The 10,000-nt window shown below is 47.2% G+C and overlaps 1 long non-coding RNA gene across 1 annotated transcript in view; it reads right to left on the minus strand.

Moving 5' to 3' along the window:
- LOC135109327 (uncharacterized) overlaps positions 1–10,000 on the minus strand; it is a 58,913-nt gene that overhangs the window by 32,470 nt on the left and 16,443 nt on the right. Inside the window, exon 2 of the long non-coding RNA XR_010272659.1 lies at positions 1,895–1,994. This is a non-coding gene — a long non-coding RNA (uncharacterized LOC135109327). The remainder of the gene's footprint in view (positions 1–1,894; positions 1,995–10,000) is intronic.

The raw sequence follows: 10,000 nt of genomic DNA on the forward strand, positions 1-10,000 counted from the left end.
TATCAAGAGCATCACAGGACATAGACACATATTAGTAGCAGTGGCGAGGGTGGTGGTGGTGGTGGTGGTGGTGGTGGTGGTAATTTTAGAGGAGATTACAAGGGATTTCAAACAGCAAGCCCCTCAGGTTCTTGCTATCGGATGCAGCGCCTTGTTTAATTTTCGCAACGCAGAGAAATAGGGATAAACTAACTGACGGTCAAAGAAAAGGGGAATCTGAGGCTACTGGTGTTCGTGAGAGAGATGATTTATGCTTATTGGCGCCGTTTGTGTAGTGCAGAAATGGAGGCACAGCGTGGAGTATAGTAGTAGTAGTAGTAGTAGTAGTAGTAGTAGTAGTAGTAGTAGTAGCACTCATTCTAACATTACCTTCAGTACTTCCACCACAGAAACAAACTAACAAAAAAAAAAAAGCCAGCGTAGGTAAGAGTGACATACAAAGCACACTTCCATACGACCCACAGCAAAACAAGGTTCCCAAGTACCCAATCTGAGCACTTGCAAGGGAGGTAATCATTGTCGCATAACACAGACGAAGATACGCAGTTCTAACTTTCATGGGGCATTACTGTAGCACCCTAAGATCCCCCACAAACTAAGGATCTTACAGCAATGCCTCTAGGAGCGTTTACGTGAGCCATCAGCTTGTGAATGCAAAGGTGAGGAGGGAGTGATCACAGGCCTCGATCAAAGAGAAAGACAAGGAAAGAGAATGGAATGTTTTGCAGCGTAGGTGTTGAGAGAGAGAGAGAGAGAGAGAGAGAGAGAGAGAGAGAGAGAGAGAGAGAGAGAGAGAGAGAGAGAGAGAGAGAGAGAGAGAGAGAGAGAGTATGAAGGCGCCAAGTATCCAATAACAAAAATTATCAAATAAGAGTAACAGTAGAAAGATAACACGACGTGATGAGGTCACATACTAAGGGTTACAAAAATCAAGTAACACACGACACACTATAACACACAAGCCAGTAAATACAGTCCTTTTCCTACCCAAAGAAAGAAAAAAATGAGTGCAAAAGATGTCAAGGTGGAATTAAAAGCAGTTCCCGAAATTCAAATGTTCAGAATCTTTACAAATCATAGAGAGACTTAATTTGTTTCCTTCCTTAACCTTACAGCACATGACAGCTCTCGACCACCACACCCACAGGCAGGCACATTAACCCATCCAGTACACAATATTTCTACACTTGGTAAAACTGTTGGTCAGAATGAACTGGACATTGATGTAATTATTAAAGGCGACTAAGAGATGATTTCTAGCCATTTTGATTGAAGAAATTGTCATGTAAACTTCATAAGATCAAATTGCATCGATAATATAATACAACAGATGTCATGGTACTGAATGGGTTGAAAGGAAACAAACTCTCATACATAATAACATAGATGTGATGTACGAGACTTACCTATCTTTCTCTACGCCTTCACTGGTCTTTCTTAGCCTGTGTTCCTTATTGTTAGATAAAGAAGTTGATCTCTACACATTCTCTCTTATTATGTCTTAGTATTCACACGTCTAATACCTACCCAAAGTTACTCCAGATTTCCTTAACTCCTCATGCCATCACACCACAGACTCAGACTCACTCCCAACCACTACACACACACACACACACTCACACAACAATACCTACACACCCCACACCACTTAATTTCAATACTCACTTCAACATTACAAGTCTTCATTAACCAACCTACACTCTCTCTCTCTCTCTCTCTCTCTCTCTCTCTCTCTCTCTCTCTCTCTCTCTCTCTCTCTCTCTCTCTCTCTCTCTCTCTCTCTCTCTCTCTCTCTCTTTAGACACTCCAACACCATGATCCCAAACACACACACATACACGCACACACACAACACACACCAAAACACCAAAACATCAGGTAAAGATTCACATACCGGAGGCTGCATCATCACGATCATTTCATCAGGCACCACGGGGTCGACTCACGGGGGCGGCGGCGGTGGGGAGAGGGGCGCCACCCACGCACCAACACACCTGGAGGAGGAAAGAGAGGAGGGGAGTGAGTCTTAGTGTTACCTGGGGGACGGGCGGCAAGGTAAACGAAGACACTGAGTACTGGGTGCAGACGGGGAGCGAAAAAAGGGAAAGGGTGTAGAGTGTCAGTATATGGGTGGCAAGGGGAAGAAGGGAGGGGGGACTGATTAAAATAGAATCTCCCTAGATAACTCGTCAGTTTTGCACCCGTCCTCTCCCTACCTTCCCTCTCCCTCTCCCTCCCCTCACTGCACACTCTGGGAGAGCTTTCCCCTCGCACTCCTCCACGACACAAATAGGCGATAGCAAAAATAGCACGGCAGATGACCTTCGTAAAACCGTGCACCGTCAGGGACTTGCCTTGCTTCGCCTTGCCTCGACTTCACCCCCCATTCCCGCCTCAACACTCTCCTTGTCCCTCAAAAATACACCGTATATATATACACACACACACACACACGTCATCTCTCTCTCTCTCTCTCTCTCTCTCTCTCTCTCTCTCTCTCTCTCTCTCTCTCTCTCTCTCTCTCTCTCTCTCTCGTGTGTGTCTGTTTATTCTATTTTTGTTCGCGTGAACGAGGTGGAAAATGGAAAGAGGCAAGGGAAGAACATAATGAAGGGAGGAAAAGGAAAAAAAAAAGAAGGGATGGGAATAGGAGACGGAGGAAGAGAAGAGAAGGCAAGGGAAGGAAAGATAATGTAAACAGCAAATGAAAATGAAGAGAAAGCAAGGCAAGGGGGGAGAGAGAGAGAGAGAGAGAGAGAGAGAGAGAGAGAGAGAGAGAGAGAGAGAGAGAGAGAGAGAGAGAGAGAGAGAGAGAGAGAGAGAGAGAGAAAAAAGGAAAGGAAGGGAAATCGTAAAGAATATGATGAGAAAACAAGGTAAGGGAAAGGAAGGGAAGGGAAGGGAGAGGAAGTAAAAGGAAGGGGAAGCAAGAGAAGGAAAGAGAAGAGAAGCAAAGGGATGAGAAGGGAAGGGAAGGAGAGGGAAAGAGAGTAGTAGGGAGAGACGTCTGCTTTTCCTTTCCTAATCTTGTTTGCAGGATCGTGGAGGCGGTGAGGAAATTTCTTCAAAACAAACTGCTAACGCCCTTTACTGCGCGCACATACACACACACACACACACATCAAGCATGACCCACAAAAAAAAAAAAACTCCAAACGATAAAACCAAAAACACATACATACACACGAAAAAAAAAATAAATAATAATAATGCGGTTTAAAAATATAAATGCATAACGAAAACCAGCAAAAGATAAGAAAATAGACGTCCGGGAGTGATGATGACAATAATTGCACTGATAATGATGATGCGGCAGAGGCATTGCGAGGGGCGACGTGACGTGACGTGATGTGATGTGACGTGATGTGGTGGCGGTGTCGACTTGCGTGTAGGTGTGTGCAGGTAACGGAGCGTGGTGATGACGATGGTGATGATAATAGTACGACTTATGGTGATTATGGGGGGATCTCACGCTAAACATAGGGTAACATAACCACGAGAATTGTAATACCGTGTTAATAATTACATGATAAATGGTGAAGATGATAGTAGAAATGGTGGTGGTGGTGGTGTCCGGTGGTATTACGCTAAAAATAGAGCAATGACGCCATGATAACTCTAATACGTAATAGCAGCAGTACCGTGTTAATAATTACATGACGATAAAAAGTAATGTTAATGGCAGTGGTGGTGGTGCTGTTGGTGGTGATGATACTGCGACTAATGGTGATGCTCTGGGATATCAAGCTAGAATGAATGTGATTACACCATGATAACTGCAATGCGTAATGACAGAAGTACCTTGTTAATAACTGAAAGACGTTAAAAAGCAATGGTGATGGCAGTGATGGTGATGGTGCTGATATTGCTACGACTAATGGTGCTGATCATGATAAAAAAAAACAAAATGGTGTAACATAACCTTGATAACTAACTGTAATACGTAATTGCAGCAGTACATTTTAATAATTACATGACAATACACCACTTGCAGCTTCCCTAATTCCCTTACGATCTTATAAACAAAACAAAAAAAAAATAATAATAATAATGGTAGCGAGAGCTGTGGTGGTGGTGATGGTGATGATGGTGCAATACTACTCACGACAACAACCACGAAGCAGCGATACAACACCATACGCATAAAATGACAATAAAACGTAAAAATGATGATGACCAAGCGACGGCGATGAAAGCTAAGGAGAAAATTCAGATCCCAAAGCTCGGTTAAGAAAAAAAAAAAAAAAAAAATGATAGGTTGGACATTGTATACAACTAGTAGGTAACCTCCATCAGCGGGGAAGAATGCAGCGCTACTTCTACCCTCCCCTCTCCCTCCTCCCCCCAAGCTAGTAAAAGGGCGGGGGAAAGGGAGGGGGAAATAATATGCAGTAGTAGTAGTAGTAGTAGTAGTAGTAGTAGTAGTAGTAGTAGTAGTAGTAGTAGTAGTAGTAGTAATAGTGGGGATGGTGGTGGCGATAGTTGTTGTTGTGATTGATAATGGTAGTGGTGGTAGTATTAGTGAAAAAGGAGGAGGAGGAGGAGGAGGAGGAGGAGGAGGAGGAGGAGGAGGAGGAGGAGGAGGAGGAGGAGGAGGAGGAGGAGGCGGACGAAAACGAGGAGTAGGAGGTCAAGTAGTAGTAGTGACAGTAGTAGTAGTAGTAACAGCAGTAGTAGTAGTAGTAGAAGTAGTAATAATGGCACCAGCAGCAGCAGCACGAGGGGAAGGGGGTGGGGGAGGCGCGGGAATACACACATACATACATAATGGTTGCACGCTAAGGCGGTGACGCGGCATGAACAGGAAATACAGGAATGCGACGAGGCGTGGAATGTTTTGGACAGTGGATGGAGTGTCTTCTTGCTGCCCCTACCCCCCTCCCGCCCCCCGCACTAACCCCCCCAAAACCCACTTAACACCCTCCCCCCGCTCCTCCTCCTCCTCCTCCTCCATCTCCCGTTCCTCCTTCGCCTACTCTTCCTCCTCCTCCTTCTCCTCCTCCACTTCTAACAACCAACCTCTCATAACTACTACTGACCTTTCCACCCCTTTCCAGCATCACAAATCCACTTTACTCCCTCAATCCACATTCCTGAACCCCCTTTCATCATAGAGCCATCCCTCCACCACCATTACCATCACTACCACCATCATAGCCTTCCACCTTTCATAACTACTGACCTTTCCACCCCTTTCTAGTATTACAAATCCACTTTACTTCCTTAATCCACATTTTTCACCACTCCCATCATAGACGCAACCATCCATCACCACCACCACCACCACTACCACCATTACCACAGTCATAACCTTCTCCTTCATGCCACCAGACACCACAGCCACTCTCCACCCACCACTGTTATAGATAAATGGTGTCCCTTCGCTCCTACAACCACTGCCAGTTCTGCATGCAAGCACCACGCCCTGCACTCCAATTATCATAACTCCGGCACATCCACCACCCGCCCTTATCCAACTATGTATGCACTGTACCCGCCTGTCTGTCTGTCTCTCCTCCACTCTGTACCTCATCACTATCAGCAATTACACACTTCAGGTCATCATTATTATCATTATTATTATCGTCCTCTATGGTTCTACTACAGCACACGATAATATTCTCCAGTCATCTTCTTCGGTTCCTCGTCTACGAGTATTTCAATTAATCTCCATTCAGCAAAATCTTCTTACTCGTTTACTCGCATCTTATCTTCCCCAAGTCCTCAGTCTGCTTTGCCATGTTTTGAAGTTACTGAAGTTGTCATTCTGTTACTCCACTCTTTTTTTTTTTTAGTAGGAGGGACACCGATCAAGGGCAACAATAATTCAATAAATAAAAAATAAAAAATAAAAAAAAAGGCCCACTGAGATGCCGGTCCCCGAATATGGTCCGAAGCGGTAGTCAAAAAATGGAGGATAAGAGTCTTGAAACCTCCCCTCTTGAAACAGTTCAAGTCATAGGAAGATGGAAATACAGAAGCAGGCAGGGAGTTCCAGAGTTTACCAGAGGGATGAATGATTGATAATACAGTTAACTCTTGCATTAGAGAGGTGGACAAAATAAGAGTGAGAGAAAGAGGAAAGCCTTGTGCAGCGAGGCTGCGGGAGGGGGAGGCATGCATATAGCAAGATCAGAAGAGCAGTTAGCATGAAAATAGCGGTAGAAGATAGCATGAGATGCAACATTGCGGCGACGAGAGAGAGGCTCAAAACAGTCAGTTAGAGGAGAGGAGTTGATAAGACGAAAAGCTTTTGACTCTACCCTGTCTAGAAGAGTTGTATGATTGGAACCCCCAAAGATATGTGAAGCGTACTCCATACATGGACGGATAAGACCCCTGTACAGAGTTAGCAGCTGAGACGGTAAGTAGAGCTGTCGGAGACGTCACAGAACGACTAACTTCATAAAAGCTGTTTTAGCTAGAGATGAGATGTGAAGTTTCCAGTTCAGATTATAAGTAAAGGACAGACCGAGGATGTTTAGTGTAGAAGAGGGGGACAGTTGAGTGTCACTGAAGAAGAGAGGATAGTGGTCTGGAAGATTGTGTCAAGTTGATAGATGGAGGAATTGAGTTTTTGAGGCATTGAACAATACTAAGTTTGATCTGCCCCCATCAGAAATTTTCAATCACTATCTGTTCAGTAAATGTACTTATTTATTTTTTTTTTCAGTCGATCTACAAGTATGTACAAGTGACCCAACTAAATCCTTGTCCATTATAGTTTCTCTTATAAGGTTTGCAAGATCTGTCGGCATCTTATATTACGTCAGGTTAGGATAGACTACTTGTGTGCTGTGAGAGAGAGAGAGAGAGAGAGAGAGAGAGAGAGAGAGAGAGAGAGAGAGAGAGAGAGAGAGAGAGAGAGAGAGAGAGAAATAACCTAACTTAACCCAGTCAAAAAAAAAAAAAAAAAAAAAAGCCAGGGTTGCTGCTCTTTATAATGATCCGCTGTTCCCTCGCTTCACCGTGCACTGCCTGCCTGCACATCCGCCACAAACCTCAACACACGCAATAATCCCAGTATTTCCAAACACTACGGATCATTTTTCAAAGCCAAACAGAGATTAGTCGTGTTCTGAGTGTTTTCTCCGTCAATGATATGAGATCCTTACTGAACTGTCTCTCATGAAAACACCGGAACTTTCCCTAGAGATACGACGCAGGAACCTTTCAGAAAACACCACTATAATCTCGAAAACACACTTGAAAACATCATTAATTTCCAGTAAAAGTGTTAGAAGCACAGATGAGAAGCCGAAACGTTTGAGAATGGGGTGTCTTTTCCTCGCCTCGTCCTTCCATTCCAAGCTCAGCCTGTATTCTGAAACGCTCTGCTGTCTCACCACGACTGTTTTCAAAGGCCACAGAGATGATTACCCGGATTCTCAAGAGTACTTCTCCTCTTGATAATGCAGAAATCTTGTTGATCTGTCACTAGAACCATAAAAATATCCTTAAAAAACCCGTGTAACATCAACTGCTACAGGCTTTTGAATGTAGTGGAGGTGCAGCGCAGATGTGTTTCAGAATGTGGTCCTCTACTGCAGCCTGTCATCACTCCTGCCTCGTCTTTCTTCAGTGCCATCTTAAAAAAGTCTCGTCTTTACCCATACCTGACTTACTCTACCTTATATACAGTCATCTACGAGTGTATATCACCGTAAAAGCATCATTCATTTACTCATTCATTCTCTCTCTCTCTCTCTCTCTCTCTCTCTCTCTCTCTCTCTCTCTCTCTCTCTCTCTCTCTCTCTGATACTATACGTACTAGATTTTCGGTTATGTGAAGAATAGCGAGAGAGAGAGAGAGAGAGAGAGAGAGAGAGAGAGAGAGAGAGAGAGAGAGAGAGAGAGAGAGAGAGAGAGAGAGAGAGAGAGAGAGTTGGGGGGCACATACTTCTCTCTCCTCCAAAGTAGTTACACCACTTTTCCTCCCCCTGCCTCTCCTCCCCCCTCCATCCCCCCCACCACCTCCATTCCACCTGCAATCAACCTTCCCTTCCCTCCCCCCTCCCTCTCCCTCTCCCTCTCCCCTTCCATGCTCTCCACCTCATTCCTCCTTCACTTACACCATCTCTCACCCCTTCCTCTTCCCCTTCTCTCCTCCTCCTCCAACCGCAAGCGTGCCTATCTTCCCCTTCCCCCCTTCCCCTCTTCCTCTGCTTCCCCCTCCCGCCCCCTCCCCCCGCAATGCACCGGAAATGCCTCAAATTATTCCTGCAACATTCCAAGGCTTACTACTATTCCCGCTGAGGAGTTGGGAGAGAGGATGACGGAGGGAGAGGGAGAGGGAGAGGGAGAGGGAGAGGGGGAGAGGGGGAGGGAGGCGGGTGAAGTGCGGGGAGGAGGAATAGACGGGGGGAAAGTATGCTGATTCCACCTCCCCCTCCAACTCTCTCTCTCTCTCTCTCTCTCTCTCTCTCTCTCTCTCTCTCTCTCTCTCTCTCTCTCTCTCTCTCTCATACACACCAATCCACTTCCTTCTTCTTCTTCTCGCCCTCTTTCCTAGTCACTGCTTTCATTTTTCTTCTATATCTCCTTCCTTCCTTCCTCCTCCTCCTCCTCCTCCTCCTCCTCCTCCTCCTCCTCCTCCTCCTCCTCTTCCTCCTCCTCCTCCTGTTGCTGCTGCTCCCTCCCACAGCCGCGTCAGGAGCGCCGCACCACCTCACGAGGGACATGGCGGCAGTGGCGGCGACCTGTCCCATGCTAGTTGAGAATGAATGAAATGTTGAATGACACACTTCCTTCTCTCTCTCTCTCTCTCTCTCTCTCTCTCTCTCTCTCTCTCTCTCTCTCTCTCTCTCTCTCTCTCTCGTCATCAGCGTCACCGTCACATGTATTACCATCGTGAAGGACCTTGACGTGACCTTGTCGGGGCACGGCGACCTTGTTCCTATGTGACCTTGTGCCACGCCGGACAGAGGACACAGTCGCGGTCGGGCAGGTGACCTCGTTCGGGCGCCGATAAAACCAAGGCTGGCGGTGGCGACCTTGCGTGAGGCCGCAGGAAATGCCCTCCCTCCTGAGGGGGGTGACGGGACGCCAGGTAATGGGGGATTGAATCACCTCCACCTCTGCTTCATTTCTTTTTCGCGGAACGTTCACTAAGATGAGGTGAGGGAGGGAGGGAGGGAGGGAGGAAGGGAGGGAAAGTGGGGAGCAGGGGTGAGGAAAGGAATGTGATTGTGACGGAAGTGTTGTTCATTTTCACCTCAGCAACGCGAGGCTGGCGTCCACTGCCGGGAATACTGAACACACAGCAGCGAAATGCCACGGCGCGGCCCACGGAGGCACGGTGTCGTCGGCAGCCCGTCAGCGGCAACAGGAGGCAGGTGACGGCGGCCGCCAGCCACACGCAGGGGGCAACGACCCGGTGGTGGCAGTGGTGGTGGTGGTAGTGGTGGTGGTATGTGTGTGGCAGACCATGGCGGTAGAGGCAGAGGTAGCAGCGGTGGTGGTGGTGGTGGTGGCGGTGTGGCGAGGCGGGGTAATGGATGCAGTCATGTATAGGTTATTGTGGCAGAGGTAGCAGCAGCTTTGCTTGGGGTGGCGCTGGAAATTCCGAGGTACAAGATGGCAGTACTAGCGGCAGCCTTCATGAGGGGAAGAGGGTCTACTGTGGCGGTGTGGCGCGGGCCGGTGTGGTGAGCTGTGGTGAGGCGTGGTGCAGCCAAGTGTGATGTGGTGCAGTGTAGTGGTGATGGTAGTGAGGCGGAGAACAGTACTAGTAGTGGTTGTAGTTTTACTAGTGATGGTAGAGGTAGTGACTGCGGTAGAATACGAGGAGGAGGAGGAGGAGGAGGAGGTAGTAGTAGTAGTAGCAGTGGTGGTGGTGGTGGTGGTGGTGGTGGTGGTGGTGGTGGTGGTGGTGGTGGTGGTCAGGCCGGGCACATTCCCCACATGCCAAAACTTCCTCTGCTCAGCTGACCTTACAAGGAATGCCGCTTCTCGTCCTGTTGCAAGTCAGCTGCCTCCGCTAGTCCGCGGCGGCGGTGGC

The sequence above is a fragment of the Scylla paramamosain genome, chromosome 2, assembly GCF_035594125.1.
Source record: "Scylla paramamosain isolate STU-SP2022 chromosome 2, ASM3559412v1, whole genome shotgun sequence".
Taxonomy (NCBI): Eukaryota; Metazoa; Arthropoda; class Malacostraca; order Decapoda; family Portunidae; genus Scylla; species Scylla paramamosain.